Below are 21,022 nucleotides of genomic sequence, written 5' to 3'. Positions count from 1 at the left end.
ATGTAGAGAGAATAATATGTATCGATACTTTCATAATGGAGCCATCAGTATCGGGATTCCATGAATTTGTTATAAGAGAGTTTCCTTCGAAGACTTGACAACAACTGCAGTAAGGATTGGTGTAGCATAATAACACCGATCCACACACTGTTGGCCTGACGGAATCATCTAGGAAGTGAGTTTGGAGGTCATTCGTCACCGCATTACTTCTGTAACTTTTGACAGTCATTAGTGGTTGTACTGAAATGTTATGAGACATTAAAATCTTTCTACCGCTTGATTTTTATACGTAAAAGGCATTTTCGGTTGTGAATGTATTCTGGCATTTACTCAAAACGTTTTGTGTCTCTTTTCACATTTTCTGACTACAATACTTTCTCCTTTCGTTAGTAGAAGAGACTGGAACCACGCTTCCATTGCACACATTAACTGATTTCTTCAGAGCTTTGAATGAAAACTATGGACAACGCCTTTAGGCCGGCGTTGATCACATGTGGGTATATTCACAGAGCATGATGCTTTCCGGATCACACACGAAGTCATCTTTCTTTTAAGAAGACTCTCTGGCGAGTATTACGTTCAGAATTCTAAATGTTAGCTAGGAAAGTTCGCGCTAAGTTATACTACTTAACTTCAGCTTTTTCTTTCTAAAATTGTGGTGAGCTCTCTTTTCAGTTCGCTATATTTTCTATGGAGTATACTTTATATCTCTTCATAGCTCGAAACAAGATACATAGGAATCAAGTACTGGATACCAGATCCGAGAAATAGGTGGTGCACCTGTCTTCCATAAAAAAATGAGAAAATATAATTTAGTAAGAGGAAATATCATTTATCTTATTTGCTTCACAATTCTTGTGATAAAGTGAACACCAAATGTCATTGCTACAGAAAGGCAACGCATCTTAAGATTACTCATGTTGCCCCTAATGCGGAATAGTGTCCCAAAAGAGGACTCGTTGTTCCCAGACGGTTTTATTCCACTGTAAGATTGTTGCAGTAATTTTGTTTAGGGTGTCGTAGCACAAGACGAATAATTACCTATTCATGCGAATGTTAGACGAGACTCACTGGCTTTTCTCTGTCAACCATAGTGTAGTTTATAACTATTATGCCACCGCAGGAATAACTGTTTGAAGTTCGAATCAATCGGATACCTTATTACATCGGTGACGCTTTGGTTCTTGAAGGTTTTCGTCCAAAACAGTGAATGTTTCAGAAACGTGTAAAGCCTTTCTAACAGCACACTATGTGGTCTCTAAGTAAAGATACTGAGCTACTGCATTCGTCATGGTACAGACAAGATAGTGTTTACGTTGGGAAAAGCTCTCAAAGCCTCGTAATGAAGTGATGTATATTTCCTCACAGCGTAAATAAATGATCTACAAGTTCTTCTGAAATAACGGTTACTCACTGCTGAGGTCTCACTATAGATAATTCTGGCGTTACGCATTCTGGATCACTGCGACAAGTTTAGTATGTACTGTTGAATGGTGACTGATGAACTACATGTTAATCAGTCACCATTCAACTTTACATCGTACAGTGGCCCAAAAAATTACACCGACCCTAGCAGTGACTCTTACGGAATTCACGGCTAGAGCTTTAGACCTGGTATTGGGACATCTACACTGTCAAATTAATAGCTACATACTTCACACTCGTGGAACGGTTTCGACCAACTCAACTTGTTAATTACTACGTTGTTTCTGATTTGTAACTTTGTGGAATCTTTGAATGAGAGCGCATCGGAGTAATTGCATACTGTAACATTTATTTTTTAGTTGTTACAGAAGTACAGAAAATGGAAAGTCGAACTGGTACGAATTTAATAGTTTTGCACCTTTCGTTGCCATTCTTTTTATACGGCTTGTAATTTGGATATAGGGAAGTTGGTTATACGATAGTCTCGCAGATATCAGACCTTGCCCTATTCGAAACTGTCTGCGATAGAACATCTCCTCTATCACAGATTATCCAGTCTCTCCCAATTATTTCGAAAGGAAACATAATTGAACATCCATGAATCGTTTACGTAAATTTGTTTGGATTAACACTTATACATTACGTGTTTACATTTTTCTAAAACAAAAAAGACTTCAGTTTATTGTTACGTTCAGAACGCTTTGTTCACATTTTAAGACAAGCAAATTTGCATAAGTGATAAATGGATGTTTCTTTATGTTTCCTTTCGAATCGTTATCTAATAATTTTAGTGTGTAACACCTAATTCAATTTCTCAGGCAGACGTGCATGAGTTAGACATCTGAACTGAAAATATCGTAGAAATAAACGGTACTTTTCTGGACATGTTCCTATTCTAAATATTATGTACTCACTCCCGTCTACAAGTCCTACAAGTTCGTAACGGAAATTTCGGAACATTCTGTACATCGACTTTGCATTGCAAAAGTTAACGTCTCCATTAGCAGTAGAAACCAGCAAGTGACGAGGAATCCGTGTACAACGAGCATTGTGTGGCAGGTGAGTTTCTTTACAGGAAGTCTACTTAAAACATGATACAGCAGCGATATGGCTGCACAGAGGGGTAGTAATGCAATATCGCAGTAACGAGAGGTAGTTCACGTAAGAAGACGCTACGAGCATTTCCAGAAACGTTACCCTCACCACAAGGGAAGACCTGCACGTGTCCCCTTTATTGGCAATGACTTCTATTTAATTAAAACTTGCAATAACGTAAAGACTGAGCCCTTATGATTCCGTAAGCCGGCTCCGGCACCACAATAACTAAGGAAAGTGCTCATTGCCGCTTTAATTAGTTCCTGAAAGATGGGCTAACTTTTCAGGACTAACTAGAGAAAACGGCCGAGCGGGGCGCGGACTCCTTCCTTAGCCCCGGAACGGAAGCTACTCTGTTTCTAATTAGAGGGTGGCCTTATTAATGGGCAGAGAGCGTCCATAAGCATGCATGAGAAACTGCAGAAGTCCGACATCGGCAGGTCAGAGCTTATACGCCGGACGACGGACAGAGCGGTTGGAAACTGTTCGTTAGGACACTGCCAGCGATAGGTTTCATGAACCGTGTCTCCTTTTCTGTGATACTTTGCGTTTCTTACTTAAAGGAAATTGCTGTAACGTGGTACTAGATTAAATACAGTTTCTGTCCTAAAATACGCTGATATGCCAGTCTTGGGATAACGGTATGCATATATACAGATGGAAGTAGTGTCACATACACTAGGTATAAAAGGACAGTGCATTTGTACTAAACTGACTCATGTGAAAAGTTTACCAAGTGGTTACGACAGCACGACGATAATTAAAAGAAGCTGAACAAGAAGTGGTAATTAGAGCTAGATGCGTGGGACATACCATTTCGGGAATCTTCAGCGAATTCAGTATTCCGAGATCCACAGCATCAAGAGTGTGCCGAGAATACCAAAATTTCAGGAATTACTTCTCATCAAAGGATAACGCAGTGGCCGAAGGCCTCCACTTAATGCCCGAGAGCGGCAGCGTTTGCATAGAGTTGTCAGTGTTAACAGACAAGCAACATTGCGTGAAATACTCTCAGAAATCAATGTGGCACAAACGACGAATTTACCCGTTAACACAGTGCGGCGAAATTTGGCGTTAACGGATAAAGACAGCCGACAACCGACACGACTGCCTCTGCTAACAGCACGAAGTCACCTGCAGCGCCACTCTTGGGCTCGTGTCCATATCGATTGGACCCAAGACGACTGGAAAACCGTGGCCTGGTCAAATGAACCCTAATTTCAGCTGGTAAGAGCTGATGGTAGAGTTCGAGTCTGGTGCAGGCATGGACCCACGTTGTCAATAAGACACTGTGCAACATTTGATGGTTCCATACTGGTGTGGGCTCTGTGTACATGGAATGGTCTGGATCGTCTGGTCCAACTGAACCGTTCATTGGCTGGAAAAGGCTACGTACGGCTACTTAAAAATCATTTGTAGCTTTCTTGGACGTCATGTTCTCAAACAGCAATGGAATTTTGATGGATGACAATGCGCCATGTCCCAGCCGCGGTGGCCGAGCAGTTCTAGGCGTGTCAGCTCGGAACCGCGATGCCGCTATGGTCGCAGGTTCGAATCCTGCCTCGGGTATGGATGTGTGTGATGTCCTTAGATTAGTTAGGTTTACGTAGTTCTAAGTCTAGGAGACTGATGACCTCGGATGTTAAGTCCCATAGTGCTTAGAACCATTTGAATGCGCCATTGATTTTTATTTGTTTATACGTCAAGTTCCGTAGGACCAAATTTAGGAGCAAATCTCCAAGGTCATGGAACGTGTCAGTACATGAAATTACAACATAAAAGTAATAACAGCTAAAAATAAATGTTCATAAACCTGAAAAAAGTCAGTCCATAAGTTTAAGTAAACGTTGTCAGCAATGCAATAAGAATCAGCTTAATTTTTCGAGGAACTCCTCGACAGAATAGAAGGAGTGACCCACGAGGAAACTCTTCACTTTCGATTTGAAAGCGCGTGGATTACTGCTAAGATTTTTGCATTCCAGTTATTGAAAATGGATGCAGCGGTATACTGCACACCTTTTTGCTCAGGAGTTAAGGAAGTCCGATCCAAATGCAGGTTTGATTTCTGCCGAGTATTAACCGAGTGGAAGCTGCTTATTCTTGGGAATAAACTAATATTGGTAACAAGAAACGACAATAAGTAATATACATATTGAGAGGCCAATGTGAAAATACCCAGACTCGTGAACAGAGGTCGACAAGAGGTTTGTGAACTCACATCACTTATTGCCCGAAACACCCGTTTCTGAGCCAAAAATATCCTTGTAGAATGGGAAGAGTTACCCCAAAATATAATACCATACGACATAAGTGAATGAAAATAAACAAAGTAGACTAATTTTGGTGTCGAAGTATCACTCAATTTTGATACCGTTCGAATAGTAGAAAGGGCAGTATTAAGTATTTGAACAAGATCCTGAACGTGGGCTTTCCACGACAGCTTACTGTCTATCTGAACAACTAGAAATTCGAACTGTTCAGTTTCACTAATCATATGCTTGTTCTGCGAAATTAAAACGTCCGGTTTTGTTGAATTGTGTGTTAGAAAATCTAAAAACTGAGTCTTACTGTTATTTAACGTTAGTTTAGTTTCTACAAGCCAAGCACTGAGGTCATGTACTGCACTATTTAAAACAGAGTCAATGTGGCACACAACGTCCTTTACTACCAAGCTAGTGTCATCAGCAAAACAGAAATGTCTTAGAGTTACCTGTAATACTAGAGGGCATATCATTTATATAAATAAGGAACAGGAGCGGCCCCAACACTGATCCCTGGGGCAACTCCCATTTGACAGTAGCCCACTCAGATCCCACATCACAGCCGTTATCAACATTGTGAATAATGACCTTTTGCTGCCTGTTGCTAAAGTAAGAAGTCAACCAATTGTGAGCTGCTCCCTGTATTTCGTAATGGTCCAACTTCTGGAGCAATATTTTGTGATCAACACAATCAAATGCCTTCGTTAAATCAAAGAATACGCCAAGTGTTCGAAACATTTTGTTTATCCCATCCAGTACCTCACACAGAAAAGAGAATATAGCATTTTAAATTGTTAAACGACTTCTAAATCCGAACAGTACAATTGATAGCAAATCATATGATATAAAATGATGAATTATCCTTACATACACAGCCTTTTCAATAACTTTTGCAAACACTGATAGCATGGAAATAGGTCTTCAATTATCTACATTATCCCTTTCTGTAAAGTGGTTTTACTACTGAGTACTTTAATCGCTCAGGAAACTGACAATTCCTAAAGGAAAAATTACAAATATGGCTAAATACAGGGCTAACATGTGCAGTACAGTACTCTAATATTCTGCTAGACACTCCATCAGAACCATGAGAGTCCTTAGTCTTCAGTGATTTAATTATTGACTCATTCTCCCTATTGTCTGTATCACAGAGGAGTACTTCCGACATCGATCTCGGTAATGCATTTGCCAAAAAAGTTATATGATTTCCTGCAGAAACTAAATTTTTATTTAATTCACCTGCAATGCTCAGAAGATGATTGTTAAATACTGTACGTATATCTGATTTATCAGAAACAGAAATTTTTTTACTGCTTACTGACATTATATTGTCGACCTTGTGCTGCTGACCAGACACTTCCTTCACATCTGACCATATGGTTTTAATTTTATCCTGTGAATTAGCTATTCTATTTGCATACCACATATCTTTGCTTTCCTGCTAACATTTTTAAAAAACCTAACAATACTGTTTGTAATGGGCTACTGTAGCTTGATTGTGACTACTTCTAACATTTTGATATAATTCCCGCTTTGTTCTACATGATATACGTATCCCACTAGTCAGCCACCCGGGCTGCCCATTACTGCTAGTACCCTGTTTAGAATGTTCTAATGGAAAGTAGCTCTCAAAGAGCATGAGAAATGTGTTATGGAAAGCATTATATTTATCATCTATATTATCGGCACAATAAACATCCTGCCACTCTTGTTCCTTGACAAGTTTTATAAAACTCTTTATTGCTCTTGGATTATCTTCCCTACATAGTTTGCAATTAAATATGACACTGGTTTGAGTACAAAAGCCTTTTAGTGTTAAAATTTATGCATCATGGTCTGAAAGGCCATTCACGCTTTTACTAACAGAATGCCCATCTAGTAATGAAGAATGAATAAAAGTATTGTCTATGACTGTACTACTGTTCCCCTGCAACGGGTCACTACATTTTCGCAATTGTGGGCGGCTATAGAGGCAGCCTGGCTCCATATTTCTGCAGGTGACATTAAACGAATTGTTGAGTACATACCGCGTCGAACTGCTGCACTACGACGGGCAAAAATAGGTTCGACACGTTATTAGGAAGTATCTCACGACGGATGTCACATCAGTGTATAACTGTTATCATACACACACACACACACACACACACACACACACACACATACATACATAAAACAAAGACTTTAACTGATCTCAACGTTTGGAACAAATTTTCTTTCCTCATGTAGAAGTAGTTAGACGTAATACTGACACTAGGAGAAAATGTCGGTGAGTTCGTATGCAAGAAGGATAAATAATAATGGACCCGTAAAATTACTAAATAATAACCTTAAAGTTTGCTAGCTGCTGAATTATTGAGCGTTTTGCAAGGCTGCGTACATCAAATTTGCTCGAGGAGAAAAGTTGCTGCCCATAAATACGTACGGATTTACGAAGCATCATTCGTGTGAAACACGATTGTCTTTTTCTCGTACGATACACTGCGAACCATGGATGAAAGCCGTGAGGCGAATTAGCCATTCCCATGCGTCAGAAAAGCGTTTGGTACAGTGCACAAGAATGTTGACCTGGATGGCGAGCGTTCGTCAGAGACATGGGTGTGATCAGAGGTCCTCCTGGGAAGTGTTATACAATCGCGCTTGTTCTACGTACAAATGAACGCTCTGAGGAGGGGTTGAGCAGTAATATACTACTGTTTACTGATGAAGTTGCGGTATAAGATAAAGCATCATCCATGAGTGACTATAGGAGGATACACAATGACTTGGACAGAAATCCATTGTTGTCCACTTCCGGAAAAAGCTACCCATCACTCCGCACACAATTCAGTGACATGCAGTATAAAAAAAAATAAAAAAAATTGAGGTACTTATTGTTTCTCTCTTCACTTTTCTCAAAAACTGCCAATTTTGTGTAGTTTTCCATCTATTAAAAAGTAAAACAAATGTCTCCATCTGATTCCGGTTGGTTTCATTTCGTCTCTCAATCAGCCAGGATAGTTTCTTTCCTTTTCTATACCACTTGTGTTTTATAACGTTTGTCTTCCACCCCCTTCTTTCAAAGCCATTGGTATAGTTTTCTCAGTTTCAATTTGCCTAAATGTAACCTGTTTACGTGGTATAAATGGTTCTGAGATAACTTACCACGCCAAATTTAGGTTAAATCCCAAACTTACGATGGTTGCCTGCATCATCACAGCTAAGTCAGATTTAGCCGCTTACCACGATGATGGAGGCAGTCATGGAAAGCTTGGTATTTTATCTTAATCTGATGCGACAAGGTGACTGAGAACATTTTATCCAGGAACTACGTCGCGAAAGAGTTAGTAGCTACATCTATTTTTGCTGTTCTACTTCTCAAGAATTAACGTAAACCCTTCTGGTTGCCATTACAATTAATTCTGGTTTCTACTATTTACGTTATGGTTACTTGTAAGTAAAGAATCCCATATTGTAAGCGAGTGTTTTATAACATTTATGTTCTTAGAAGTACATAATACAAGTTTTGTGCCACAGTCTTCATCTTGTCACGATAAACAAAGAGATAAATAAAGTAAATAAATAAATTGTTTTCTCATAAGTTCTGTAACATCGTTAAACGCAATCATGGTGTCATTCAGAAAAATTGTAGTTGCTTTTTCGTTATATGAAAATTGTTATCTTCACTGCTGTAATTTTCAGCAGCTGTAGTATATATTTCACTACAAATTTCAGTCATTTGTTGCAAATACATTTTTATTTCGTTTTAACAGTTTCGACAAATTGATTTGTTCTCCAGAAACGTACAAAATTAGGGATACTATAAATTTTTAGATCTTGGCCTTACAATATGTAAAATATAAGTAGTATGTTACGGAAACTTACCTAATATTGGCTTAACACATATCAGTACCTTATTCATAGAAGCATAATGCCAATATATGTGCAAAAATGTGCGTATCGTACTGAATGTATTTTAAACACAGATTCACAATTTGCAGTAAGTGAATCCCATCCATGTATATGTCAAGCCTTTGCGTTGGTAGCTAGTAAAACATACAAAATGTATAAAAATGTAACTACGCTGTACAAAGAAGTTATTTGTAATACATTGGAAAACAATATGGCACATAGGTCTAATATATAAAGGGAATGGGCTGATTTTCACTTTTAATGACTGATTCTATTCAGTTAGAATAGAGTCCGTTTTTCAATGCAAGTTGAATTTAAAATCATTCTAAAAGATTAATGTGGGCTCTTGTCAACTACACGCAATATTTCCATGTTAAGTAATGCTTGAGGAGAAAGAGGATGTTTCCTGATTATGAGATGTTCTGACACAGGTGACTTACATGAATTCTTACAGTCTTTATTGAGCAAATTGGGTATTACAGGACCTGCTGTCTTTCCTGAATAGAATTCAGATACATATTACGTTGTATTTTGCACATCCCAGATCTGATAAGTGTGTCAGTTGGAGGTTTCTGTGTATAAAGAGCAACTTGGTGTCTTTACTGGTGGTGAAGGACCCAGTCAAATCACATTTTTTTAAAACAGATGATCTATACGAAGTGAAATGTCTCCTATAAATGAGACTGTAGAGTATTTCTCTAAAGTAAGGCCACTTTTGTAGTGTGTGGAAGAGTTTATATTCTTGGTAGTTTTATTTTTATAAAGTTGTTGAACGAGGCTTGCTTGATATCCGTTTCTGAACGCTATGTACTTCAAGTTATTAAGTTTTGTAGCAGTAGCAGAAGGAATTAGGGGCACCTCAATAATACTGTTGATCATAGCGTGAAAGAGTGCCAGCTTGTGCTTAACGGGATGACAGGAGGAGGCGTGAATGACGTTATCTGTTATGATCGGTTTTCTGTTTACGTCAAAGTTAATTTCATCTCAATCAACTTTCGCATAATATCTCAAAATCCCGAAACACACTCCTCCTCCTCCTCCTCCTCCTCCTCCTCCTCCTCCTCCCCCTCCATTCCTTTAGAAGGATTTGAAAGATATAAACAATGCCACCTAAATTAAAAAGATTTGTTGAATTATCGATTGGCATTAAAAATAGTCACTATTTTGACTGCATAGCATCTGCTGTTAAATGTGAAAATTAGTCCTTTGCTTTTATGTATTAGAACTATGTACCGTGTTGTATCAAGTGTAATATATATATATACAACGTTTTAATATACCTTCGTTATCTTTTTCATATGCATTTCAATATGCTCCTTCTTGCTAGTACAACTGCTTGACATGTGGGTAGATGCGATTCAGTTACTGTAAATTTTCAATATGTATTTGCAATTCTCACAATATGTACATTTTTGGAACTACCTGGCATTGTGCTTCTATGAAAAATATATTCACATCTTCTAAACAAATATTGAGCTTCTGGTAATATAATTTTTATATTTTCCATAGACGTATAGCAAATCTTTAAAGCGAAATAAAAATATACTTACAACTCACGACTGAATTTTATTCTGAAATGCAAGGGAAATAATTTGCTGTTTCGATTGTTATCACTACTTGCAAGCTTCCTCTGGGCATCTGAAAAATGGAGTATGCACCTTCGTAGACGGAATTCTTTCTTGGAATTATACGCGATTGATTACTTACGTGTGCCATACAACGCTACAGTTATCACTTAGAAATGGTGAATATTAACAACCATCAGCTGTAGAATGGAATGACGGCAATGGATATTTCTGCTGGACTGGGACTCAAGCCGAGCTCTTACGGTTATCGCGAATAATCATCTTAACATTCGGCTATCCGTGCACGACTCATGGCCAGGCCCAAATCCCATACATAGTCACCCATGCACCTACGATCTGTACTAGTACAACCATTATCATGTTCCCGTACATGTGAGATATTATACTTGAAAGTCGTTTTCCCGGTGTCGGCGGATATATACGATACTGCAGTGCATGAGTTATTCCGAATTACGGTGGCAAGTCCCTTTGGACATGCATGCATATGATTTCATCCCCAGGATTCACAGTTCGGGTGGTGAATGAAATCTTGTCGAGCTTTCAGCCGTACCAAATGGCTATACACCCAAGAGATTTGTCCGATTGCACTGACGCCATTGTGAAGTTGAAACTAACTGTCATGTGGCTGCTGCATTCGCCCTCATACAGCTGTGATGCCGTGACGTCACTGGGCAGCCCATTTCCTTTAACTCAGTCCCGCACCTGCTGCGTCCGATTTAACTTCGCGATGGCCGGTTTCTGTGACATGCTCAGTTACAAACTCTTTCTTTATCGAAGATGCTTGAGATATTTTTATTTCTATAACTTTTTTAATAATGTATTCCTGAAACCGTTAGTCGTCGTGAGATGTTGCTGAATGCAGTAGTATGCTCATATTATCATGAAGATTGCGGTGCACAGCGTTGTCGCAGACGCCTCTCATTCAAATTCCCTCGTTTTTCCACGGCGCTCCCAGTCTTCGCAGCCTTATACTATCCGTATTCAGGCAGTATTTTATGAATCCTGATTGGTTCGACACTTAAACTGCCTTCCGAAGTGGTACTTCTGCTGAATCCTGAAGATTTACTTGCTGTTATGCCACTTCAAGGCACAGCTGACCTTCCCTCTCATTGAACACGCAATGGGGAAAACACAATTTTTGCCGATGTTCTACTTGCTCATACCCTCTGAAATTGTAAGATATAATCGTTTGTTGTAATAACCATTGTCGTGTAAAGCAGTCAGGTGTAGTCCGAAGTATGTTCGCAAGTAGGACTTGTAGTTCAAAGACTGTTCAAATGGCTCTAAGTACTATGGGACTTAACATATGAGGTCATCAGTCCCCTAGAACTCAGAACTACTTAAAAGTAACTAATCTATGGACAGCACACATCCATGCCCGAGGCAGCATTCGAACCTCCGACCGTAGCAGCCGCGCGGTTCCGGACTGGAGGCCCTAGAACCGCTTGGTCACAACGGCCGGCCGAGATAATATTATACCGTGTGTGTTAGATGCCATATTTTGTCGAGGTTATCATTGAAGAATTGTCATCACATGTGTTGAAGCTGCGGTGAATTACCCCAAAACACATTCAATGCTTTTTGAAAAAAGCGCCATTGGTGATTTTGGGGATCCACTAAGTTAATTGCGCTCTAAAGCGAAACTTAAATGCAGTAGTGTCAACGAATAATTCATTGATTCTTTTTTTAAAGACCTAAGTTGTACCATGTTCAAGTGAAGTATCAGAAAAATGCTAGTAGTAAAAGAGGGACTTGGCTCATTTGTCGCCTCTGGAGCGATCAGACGAGACTAACTTCCGTGGAACAAGAAGTTGCAATAAGAAAAACCTGTCACCTGGTCATCATATCCTGAAACGATAACAAACAATTAAAGAACTCTGTGCCGGTTTTCACACCATGTAGCGCTGAAAGAAAAAAGCAAATGATATAGTCGATATTTTTCTTTAAAACTTGGTTCTCATTCTTTTCACGATGGTGAAATGTTGTAAACTATTGTTATCGATAGGACAAAATCTTATAACATGCAGCTGTACATAAAGGGTCTCCCGATTTTCTTGTGGATAAAAATCACGCAAAATATGGACAATCGAGCAATGCTCGTTTATAAACTAACTATGTTTTGGCAGACACGTTCATGGCTCTGTCTTGAGAAAAAGGTCTCAATCATCTATGGTTACCCTCGCTTTCATGACGTTTCCATATTCTAGGGGATAAATTCAGTGAACATTGATAAACGCCCTAATGTAAACACAAGAATGACAGAACAGTTTTATGCCTTAATTGTATCGTTCAAATGTACTTACCGTTTCACAGGGGAGGCACTTATACTGTGAAGTAGACGTGTCATCGGACGGCAATAAGGTGAAGACAAAATGTAGGTACTCCCAAAATGCAACTTCAAAGAATGTTTTCAATACGTAACCAGTTTTAAATCAACCGTCCTCCTACTGATAAACTATATTGTCACCTCAGAGCAATCCAAATTCGGAAGTACCGAACTACAAAGTTACGTGGCCTTTTCTGAAACTCATTAACACTGAAATTGTCGCTGCTTGAACTGAACACTTTCCCTCTCAGAAATTTTTGGGAACATTTCTCTTGGATAGCAGCGATATTTTATTTCTTTGAAATGAACATAAAGTCTCGACAGCAATAAACCTTTTTTTAGGTTCCCGGTTTAGGAGTGTTTTAAATCATCTTCAAATCTCATATTGAAATATCAACATGTAATAGAATTAAGGCAGTACAGTAATATATAAAATACATCCTACATAACAAATTATAAAAAAAAGAAATTTTACCCATGATAGTAGGCGGTGGCGGTGAACGGAGCAAGCATTACGATACGACGAATGTTAACTGCTAAGTAGAGCAATGAAGCTGTTGCTTAATACGCTATTCCCGACCACTGAACACCGAGTTACATCATCGATTGCAAGTGAGGCATAAAGGACGAAAAGCAGATGTTACAATAAAGTATATCAATTGTTACACGAAATCTAATAACAAATGAAGAAATAGGTGCCTTGTATCAAGTAATTTCGTCAATCTGTGATAAAAATATATACACTACTGGTCATTAAAATTGCTACACCACGAAGATGACGTGCTACAGACGCGAAATTTAACCAACAGGAAGAAGATCTGTTATATGCAAATGATTAGCTTTTCAGAGCATTCACACAAGGTTGGCGCCGGTGACGACACTTACTACGTGCTGACACGAGGAAAGTTTCCTACCGATTTCTCATACACAAACAGCAGTTGACCGGCGTTGCCTGGTGAAACACTGTTGTGATGCCTCGTGTAAGGTGGAGAAATGCGTACCATCACGTTTCCGACTTTGATAAAGGTTGGATTGTAGCCTATCGCGATTGAGGTTTATCGTATCGCGACATTGCTGCTCGCGTTGGTCGAGATCCAATTACTGTTAGCGGAATATGGAGTCAGTGGGTTCAGGAGGGTAATACGGAACGCCGTGCTGGATCCCAGCGGCCTCGTATCACTAACAGTCGAGATCACAGGCGTCTTATCCGCATGGCTGTAACGGATCGTGCAGCCACGTCTCGATCCCTGAGCCAACAGATGGGGATGTTTGCAAGACAACAACCATCTGCACGAACAGTTCGACGACGTTTGCAGCAGCATGGACTATCAGCTCGAAGACCATGGCTGCGGTTACCCTTGACACTGCATCACAGACAGGAGAGCCTGCGATGGTGTACTCAACGACGAACCTGGGTGCACGAATGGCAAATCGTCATTTTTTGGGATGAATCCAGATTCTGTTTACAGCATCCGTGTTTGGCGACATCGCAGTGAACGCACATTGGAATCGTCTGTCCGTCATCGCCATACTGTTGTATCACCCGACGTGATGGTATGGGGTGCCACTGGTTATACGCCTTGGTAAGCCGCTGTTCGCATTGATGGCACTTTGAACAGTGGACATTACATTTCAGATGTGTTGCGACCCGTGGCTCTACCCTTCATTCGATCCCTGCGAAACCCTACATTTGAGCGGGATAATGCACGACCGCAAGTTGCAGGTCCTGTAGGGGCCTTTCTGGATACAGAAAATGTTCGACTGCTGCCCTGGCCAGCACATTCTCCAGGTATCTCACCAATTGAAAACGTCTGGTCAATGATGTCCGAGCAACTGGCTCGTCACAATACGCCAGACACTACTCTTGCTGAACTGTGGTATCGAGTTGAAGCTGCGTGTACCTGTACACGCCATCCAAGCTCTGTTTGACTTAATGCCCCGGCGTATCAAGGCCGTTATTACGGCCAGAGGTGGTTGTTCTGGGTACTGATTTCTCAGGATCTATGCACCCAAATTGCATGAAAATGTAATCACATGTCAGTTCTAGTATAATATATTTGTGCAATGAAAACCCGCTTATCATGTGCATTTCTTCTTACTGTAGCAATTTTAATGGCCAGTAGTGTATAAAAGAGATGACCAATCATAATTGTTGTGAGAACACCGACAGCCATCTGCGGGGATTTATCGCAGACTCGTGGGTTGTACGGCAGCAGATGTGGTGGTTAGCCGACGCTAGTGGTTCCCATGGAGACAACGTGGTCATATTGATATGCGCCTTGCAGCTGAAGAGGATTTCAGATCTGGGACAGCAGCCGGATGTTAAATATGTACTGGCATGCAGGTCGACACGTGGAAGTGCTTACAGGTAATGGCATATAGTTCCTAGATCGTAGTGCCAGTGAAAACACGGCTTGACCGACGCCGTTGCGTACCATCGAAGCAGCGTAGAGGTGACGATGTGCATATTTCACAGGAGCCAATTTCAAAGTTGCAACAATGGTTAGTTGTTACATACCACTGGCGTGGAAGGAAGGCGAGTCTCGTAATATGTGTCAGATCACCCAGATGACATTAACGTAACAAGTAACAAGAAAACAAGTAAAGTAGGGTACATAATACAGAAAGCATGCAAATGTATATGTCACATCAAAAGAACTGTGGCGCAAAATCTCGATTGACTCATCCAGGTAGCCACAGACATAAAACAACATGCGTAAGGAAACTGAAAAGAATTGTGAACATAGTCCTATACAGTCATTCCATAAAATAGACGTACGAAATGTAAGATGAACAGAAGTGTAGGTTACAACACTACAATGGACCTATCTAAGAAGTCACATAGGTAAACTAGTCGCATAAGCAGTCAAAAGTTAAAAGATACTATGTTGTTGTTGTTTACATTCACGAAAAGTCCGTAAAGTATCAATAAGCATGGAGTTACAATTGTTATTTGGAGAAATAAAAGAGGAATAAATACGAACGGAAGTAAAATAACGTTCTTTAGTTAGCCTATGGCACAATCACCATATTGCATGAAGGGCGATACTGCACACAAACTGGGCCTACTATGGTAGTCATGAATAAAAAGTATCAAAACATAAGCTGCCGAGAGCTCAAAATAAAGTGCACACGGTTTATTACAATAATGAAAAGATTCCATAAAAAGCAAGAGTAAGAATAAAAGAAGAATGGAAGAGCAAGAACCTTCTATAGTGAGTCTCCAAAAGATCATAGAATATTTTCCTCTGAAGTCTAGTTGCTCGTTGAGTATGGATAAGGGTTTATTTTTGTGCTGAGCATACATTTCTGTCTCCTCTAATGTGTTTAGTAACAACCCTTTAGATGCATTTTGAAGCGTTTTTAAGTTATTCGTTATAGATACTTCTGAGTGGCTGTAATGTGTTAGTTGTTGACCAAATAATGATTTGTTACTAGATCTGCCTGAAGTGTGTTCCTTACAACGAGTGCTGAAGTTCCTACCTGTTCGGCCAATATGATGTTTGTCGCAAACTTCACTTAATATTTTATAATCTCCGGAATTAAGATACGTATTATTGCAGTTTCCAGTTGTATTTTTCTGTCTGTTGCGAAAAAGGTTATTAATAGTAAAGGCTATGATCAAACTGGTGTTCTTGAACTATTTATTAATTTTGTCTAAAATTAAACCCATGTGTATTGTTTTGGTAAATTTCTTGTTGGGAGTAGTAAGACTGCTGTCAGATTGTTGCATTTTACGAAAAAAGTAATCAACTTCATTGAGGTTAAAACATTACCTTTGACAGTTTGCTTTAAAATGTTTCTTTCTTTTAGGATTGCATCGCGCTCCTGAGGTAATTTAAGAATACTGTGAAACATAGATATGAAAAAGAACTTTTTTTGTACTTGGAAGGTTGACATGAATTAGCATTAATAACTACAACAGTAGCTGTCGGCTTCCTGTAAATGGGCGAACAATGTTTACCGCTGCAGTTTGGAATGGTTAGATCTAAAAAGTTAGTGCTTTTGTTGTTTTCATGTTTTACTGTAAAGACAATATTAGGATGAACGTTATTTAGTATGTTAGTGAGTGAGATCACCTCTTCTCTGGAATCTTCATATAACAGTAAAGTATCATCAACAAGCCTATTATAATGCAAAATTTTATTCGTGATCTGTATATTGTTTTTGAGAAACTGTAATTCTACACGATTAACGAAGATGTCAGCTACGATCCCTGCCAGTGAATTGCCCACTGCTATTCTCTCTTTTGGAAATAAAAGTTTCCATTCAGTGAGAAACAGCTGAAAGCAAAAATATTTTCAAGTAACTCTGTGAACTCTGTTATTGCACCTGTACTCATAATCCTATTTTGAAATAAATAATTTTTAATAATGGCTATTGTTTTGTTGACAGGTTCGTAATGTTTAATGAGGCAAATCCTGCATTTGTCAGGAATTTCAGCATTGCAGTTGACTGTGTTAATTCGTAGCTGTACTTAGCGCTAAAATTATCTTCAAAAATATAAAAACTTTCAAAATGTAATTCAGTTTTTTGTTTATGTTGTGCTTAATATTGTTAACATTGGACGAATCGGCCTATTTGGCTGATGTAACTGAAATTAGAATCTTAATTTATGAAATTGATGATTCTTTATCTTAAATGAAGGTTTCTCTCCCGCTAAAAGAAGGAAATTATTATCATCAATCAGCTTGTTAATCGTATTTTCAAATATCAAGTTGGATCTTTGTTAATTTCGGCAACGCCATTTTCACTGAAAACCGTCAAAATCGATGAGCGATAATAACTTCCATTACCAAAGCTCAAAATATTATCTTTTTCTTCCTTTTTACAGTCTCTTCATTAATTGTAAGCTTGTCATTAATATTTTTAAGTATTTGGGATTCATTATTTCTTCTCGTCTTACTTTTTTCTTTGGTGATTTTGTCTTTAGTTTTTAAGGCATTTCTGCAAACATCTTTTTCACCTAAATGCGAACGCTTTGTCGCAACTTTAACATCGGCTATTATGCGCTTAATGTTAATACCGTTTAGAGCAGGTGTTAAAATATATTTTATCCACTTGTTTAAAAGGGCTGTTTCAGCAGGAGTAAAACGAGTGTTAATGAGATTGAAAATCCTTGAATAGAAAGTATGCTCATTAATCAAGGAAACCTTTGCACTTTTATGTTTCTGGCTGGTAAGAGTATCTACTTTCTTCAGATGCTTATTTATAATTGTGTCCCATAAGAAAATAATTTTCTCATCAGTAACACTGAGCAGAACACACTTAAAACCAAATGCAAATTAAAGTTCTATAGATCAGCTCGCCTTTTTGCTTGAAGGCATTCTTAATGTCGGATTTCATCCTTAAAATGCTGCTCTTTTGTTGATAAATTGAGATGAGAATTAGATTCGATAATAAACCTAGCATATTTAGGAATAACGTGATTAGCTAAGTACTGTTTGTTAAAGTGGATTTTCGTATTTAGTTTCATTATTTTAAACCTAATCCCTCTAACTTTATTAAAATGTCCAAATACCTGAGTAGGTAAGGCATCAGTAATTTTATAGAACATTTATGTTCGAGATCAAAACTGTTATGCAAGTCGTTATAAATATGACAGGGACCTGCAGAAATCAACTTCAGAAATTCCACCTCAGAATCTACTACTCTTCAGATCGACTGCCAAATCCAGTATCTATTTTATGCTGTAACCAACTGGTTCTTATTATTTTCTGTTGTGCCATTTCTTAAGAGTCCCTCTTTCAGCGCAGTGGCGCTATTTGAATTTTACCGTCCTTCTACTTGTAAGAATTGCGGTAACGGAACATAAATCTGTGTGAATGTGGGATGAATCGAACACTTTGAATGAAGTCGTAAGAATAAATTGGTTAATACGTTCCAAATAACGTGTACCTAGCATGCATTATACATCTTCAAATCCACTCCTGGCCAGCGCGTGAAAAATTCCTGCGTTCGGTTATACGAACGACACTTTCTGAGATTCATGCAGATAAGTTCAGGTCCCAACGGCCATCTTGCCTGAACCGTAACTCACTGGGATTGAAAATAACCCGAGGCTGCTGCATATCAGACTATCGAGGGAACCTGTCGTATAAAGAAAGGACACGAGATGTTGATCGCTTGTTATAAGAAGAGGAACAAAAGAGGCAAGAGGAGCAGTCTTTCTTTTCTCATTGCGAATCCACGCTGTAACGGCGATTTACAAGGGGAAGTTTCGACTTACACACCAAATTTGAGTGCACATATATACTGCAAAGAATGCACTGCGTCTTCTCAATAAAAAGTTTCATATAGATAATGGAAGAGCGTTTTAAAGTGAATTGTTGCTTTAAGTTTTCCTGCTCCTCTCCCAGCACTACAAAATCTGGTATCTTTCTTTTCTTTCCACCGAGATTTTCAGCAGCTGTTGACGATTCTGGTGCTCAGTTTCTGGTCATATGAGTGAGTCTTGTGAAGCTTTTTATATTCGTGTTTACATTTGGAGAAAGATTTATGTGAGTCGGTGTGGCGATTACTGTACAGTAGGATAGAGTTTTGTACCTTAGAACACTTTTCATACTTACGCCTTTGCCAGCCCTGTGGTGGAAGTTTAACGTACTTTCTCATTCAATTTTTAAACCATGACGTCCACTTTTTATAGTCTGAAATATTTTCTGAAATACAATATACTCTCTTCCAAATTGGGAAACTTATTCCAAGATACAGCTTACCCACGTACCTGGGAACAGATAACCTATTGAACTTCATAGGCGCTGTAATCGAGAACACTTTGTCAGTACTATAGTCCCCTACCTGTTGGATTGTTGCTTTACCAAACATATATAACCCATGAGTGATATCAAATTAAGCAGAAGTATTAACATAAAGCAGTTACAAGTTACATACTTTCAATCTGAAGCTATAGAAAACTGACATAAATATCCATTTTCAAAAAAAGGTAAAATATTCAGTGGACTCGAAATAAGAGCCGACCACTTTCAAAATACAGATTTATTAAACATTGGCCATGGTTTCGACTATTCTAAAACCTTCTTCAGTAGATACTGTACGTAGACTCGTATTAACAATACCCAATGTGGGAGTCGTTGACTCTCTCTAGTACGTGTGATCCACTTAATCCCTATTTAAAATGCGTTATATTAAGGTAGTAGCGGTCTACTGTGGGGCTTTGTCATACAGCTTTTAAATTATCACATACTTGACGGTGGATACAACTGCATACAGTATGACACTTGATATACCATTATAATCAGCGTCAAATGTGTGATATTTTAAAAAGTTTTAAGACAAAACCATAAAGTAGACGGCTATTAGGCAGAGTCAACGACTTCTGCATTGACTGTAGATAATGCTATTCTACGTACATCTTCTGAAGAAAATCGTTTTCGTCGAAATCATGACCAATATTTAGTAAACCTGTATTTTGCAACTGGTTGTCCGTTATTTCCAATCCATTGAAGCTCTTGGATGCACAGCTGCTGAAGTGCAGCAATGTTCAAACTCTTGAAACAGATAAAATTGTTAAGATATCAACGAAACGCAGTCAATCTGCAAACGTCACATGTTCTGTGGCAAAAAACTACTTCTGCTTCAGTGTACAAGATGGAGCACGACACAGGAAATATGTCTTACTGTGCGCTTCAAAGGCCTATAGCTAGTTTTAAAAACATATAGGATTTTACTTTCCACAAAATTCTGTAACTAAAGAATTAAGAATTATTCAGTATAACATGAATATTATCAACTATACAGCACTTAAATGTGTGGAACTCAAAATTTGTACAAACGCTGCACAAATAACCACCTCCTGACTAGCAACAACAAAAAATGTAGGAAACTGTGGAAACTGTCTCTAGTTCGCATTCCTTAGTATGTTCCAAAAATCAATCACTAGACGGAAGTATCCAGGAAAACATATTCCTCGTTTCGCTATCCTCTAGGTACGACGTTTGTTTAAGAAAAGAAGCTCTTTATATCTCCTACACGTCTTCCTTCATTCGTTGTTTGCTGGCAACGTCTCATCGTAGCGATGTACCCAATAATCTCGTCGCTCGCTAATGCTTTATGATTCCGGCGTCGGTGGGACAAGTGTCAATTTAAGCGAAGTCGCCTAGCCTCTCGTAACTCAGTGCTTACTTTGAAGGTCTTGCATATTCTCCTCTTTTGTGCACTGCATGTAAAGAATATATTTGACTCTACACTCATGAAAATACATGTAGCATTGTGATTCAAGAGACTCTCCTAAATGTCTAATGCCTAATAATGGCGTGCAGTAAGATGATCAATAACCTTACCTCAGTTGTACGTTTGTTTACATCTGGTATGAAAGGGCAAAATTTTCTCTTGAGGGTGAGATAGTGGTATGCGCTGCTGTCGTCTTGCTACTATTTGATTGTGTTCCACACATATATATGCACTTCAAGTCCTCTTCA

Source organism: Schistocerca americana, chromosome 2 (assembly GCF_021461395.2).
Source record: "Schistocerca americana isolate TAMUIC-IGC-003095 chromosome 2, iqSchAmer2.1, whole genome shotgun sequence".
Taxonomy (NCBI): domain Eukaryota; kingdom Metazoa; phylum Arthropoda; class Insecta; order Orthoptera; family Acrididae; genus Schistocerca; species Schistocerca americana.
Note: the sequence above shows the minus strand (reverse complement) of the source record.